Source organism: Helicoverpa armigera, chromosome 14 (assembly GCF_030705265.1).
Source record: "Helicoverpa armigera isolate CAAS_96S chromosome 14, ASM3070526v1, whole genome shotgun sequence".
Lineage (NCBI taxonomy): Eukaryota > Metazoa > Arthropoda > Insecta > Lepidoptera > Noctuidae > Helicoverpa > Helicoverpa armigera.
The window spans coordinates 343577-347127 of NC_087133.1; positions in this window are offsets into that span (position 1 = coordinate 343577).

The following is a 3551-nucleotide window of genomic DNA, read 5'->3' on the forward strand; positions in this document are numbered from 1 at the left end:
TTAAATTATATCAAGGCAAATGTAACCTTACTTCAATTTAATTAAGGTTAAAAATTGGCTACAAAATATTTGCATTTTAATGAAAAAATACCGCTTTTGTCGTGTTTCCATGTTTAACTAAGCTCGGGAAATATCGAACCATGTTTAATGGAAAACAGATTCTAACTACATATAAAAGTTTTTCCCACATAATGTCGCTAAGTAGTCTAGACTAGGTGTAAGGTAGATATTTTAAATCCAGCACAAACACGATAAAACGCACGTTTAATGTAAGGGCCTAAAATATTAATTTGTAACTTTTGGCACTTACTACAACACTTCAGTAGTTTGTTCAGAAGACAAATTATCATTACTGTGTCTGTACAAATTACTGAAGTGGCATCGTAAAAATGTTACTGACTGTACATAATCATTACCATATCGTAGCATTATGAGAACTAGCTCTCTACTCAATTATATCTCACAATGCGATGTTACTTAAAGTATATTTTTAGATACGATAACATGTAACTCTCGTTTGCTATCAGCAATACTAGTGTAAGCATAAGTATCATCGTATCTCGCTTCTATATCAATTAATTCAATTAATATCAATTATAATATCAATTAGTGGTAACTTAAGTTAGAATCAACGTGATAAGTTGCAACCAAGGTAACGAAACATATCAGAATCTTTTGATTCACTTAGCGTAAGTAAGCTACTTATACATAAATGTAATGTAATTATAATTTAAAGTATATTTTGTGTAAGTATATGTACAGGAGTAGTTAGTGTATCTGTCGTTGACTATACTGAGGTAGGTATGTACCGCCGGCACACAGCAAGGGGGTGGCCACTGGACGAGGGGAGGGAAGGGGAGAAACGCATAACTATTAAAAGATTAAAGTCACCAAAATGTTCGATTACTTATAAATGGGGAAATGTTAATTAGAGTTGCCAGTGATCAAAGCTTAAGATCCAATGATTTGATGTAAAGATGAAAGCCTTTTCAAAGAAGGATAAACACTTAAATTTGAGAACATGAAATTGAAGTTTGAAAAAAAAATTTGATGGGAGAAATAATGTTTTGCTTGTAAAAACATGTTGTAAAAGTTTGTTCGACAATTTGGCTAAAAAAAAGTCAAGAAAAAATATATGCGTAAATGAATTCTACAAGTAAAATTCAAAAGTGGAAAGTCCCTGATATGAAGAGAAAGTTAAAGTATCGTAACGAATGAAAGCCGCCCCTCCTCCCGTCTGATGGACACCAGTAACATTTCGCAGACGACTGAGCAACAAGAGTCAAAATTAAAAGATAACTAAAATAATTGTACAAGAAAACGTGACGAGCCCGACATGTCAATTGAGAGTGTATAAAGTAAAAAGTGATTATTGTGAATAATATTCGTTAAAATTATTATTGTCGTAAAAATTGCTAAGGTTAATCAGTTGCCGACTCCAAAACTTAACACCCGGAATAGTTTTCGAATTATTCAAAAATGGTACTTTCATTGAATGATAATTTGTGAATTAGTACCTAGCCTGCAGAGTACAATAGCGTTCGTAGTGTCAGGAGCACAACTCTTCATTGTTTCGCACAAAACATTTTATACTTTCGACTGTTAGAGTAGAGAGAGGAACTATTTTTTAGATTGAAAAGTTGCTTGCGAAGTACATCGTAAAAATAATTTATTCGTAAATAATTTTCACGTGTACTAGGCCCGCTTGATTAATTCTGCATAAAATATGCATTTATGCTAATATCATGTTTGTGACCGAGTGGAGATCAAAGGACCTCTCTCGCGAGTACTTGTAAGTTTAGAGTCAATTTTCGTGTCAAATTCTCCCGAAATTCAATTAATTAGTAGATTGTGAGCACAGAGAAGTAATATTTATTGTATATTTAAGTAAATTGCTTTGTGAGTTCTGACCGGGACCATGTGTTTCATCTATTATCCCAAAGAAATAAAAAGTATGATAAAACGCTAAATTCCTGATGTTTGCGTACTACCATACTACCATTCAGCTTCATACTGATTTATGAGCACAAACAAACTATCGGCAGACTACAATTATATTAAACGGTAGATATTCCGTAATTTATTTAAAAGTTGAATAAATCAAAGCGGTAATGTGGTCAATTCCAACTAGTGAAATATTCAGAATGCAACGTCCATGATGAATATACTATTCAATACTGTTTGAACACTGATTACCAATTATATATTCACAACATCGCGATCAGAACTCACGAGTGAATAATAGCAATGTATTAAGTTGTGTATTGTGAAATATCGTGTGTGCAATTATTAATAATTGTACTATTACTATTACATTGTGTACTATTATATCAGCAATAACCGCCAGTATCGCAGACATATCATTAGATTTAGATATACATTATACAATCTTAACGTTTTATACTTAAACGTATATTTTTTATAATAAGATTGATTGTAATAGCGTTGTGTATAGGAATATTGTCTTTTGTGGTTTACACGTGCACTTATATATAGAATTTTTGATCTTCATTTATTGAATTTATATAATATAAAATTATATATTTATACAGTATTTATACCGTATATATTTGATTTTAAATTGAATTCAGAAGATTTCTTTCTTTGAAGATATAATTATTTTAAATACGTAATTATTGTTTCATTTAAAATAATTTATATTTTCTTATAAATACAGTTCCATATTATTTTCTTCATTAATTAAAATTATGTATGACACCAAAGGCGCTAGTTATCTTAATGTATTTGGCAATATTTTTTTGCAAAACATGTATTATCAAAAATGCATTGCATATAACATATTTATGCCAAGAACAAGCCTCAAATAGGCGCATTATTGTATCACAAAGCGCCACAAAATTGTTAAAGACTTTTTGATATTATTTTAGAGTGCTTAGAATTTTATTTCTATAGTCGCTGTGATGAACACAAACTATTCAAATCTTCATCGCTAATTTCATTCTTAACAATTTCTAATCTTCTATCTATCTTCTTTAAAAATCTCAGTAGACTTATATTCCTTCTTAATAACTTAATCTTATTGTAGAGTATACTAACTCCCATTTTATATCTTGTGCTGCCTTTACAAATCCAATGAGAAAATTATAAATAAAATAATTAATTAACTCAGAAAACAAAAGCTTTCACCACATACAGTACATAATCTTAAAAGAAAAATTAATGATCTGTGAAATAATTCAAAACATATAGCATAGTTTGAATTTGCATAACAGCCTTTATATATGGCAAGCTATATTACAAAACATTTGCTAAATACGAGTTGGAAAAGAATCTTTGAAAACTTCTTATAAAAACGTCCTTGTTTGATATTCCTCGCTAGATAATCTTAATTTTCATCTTTGCTAAGAATGCGCACAATTGTTAGCATTAGCATTTTCTTGGCTTCGGCTTGAGAATATATGTATCTACTTATTACTAGTAATACTTATATGTCGTGTATCAAATATAATCCTTATCTCGGTGTTTCTTGTGAAATTGTGGCTGCAAACGGTACATACAACTCTATATCACGCCTTTGTATTACCATCAGG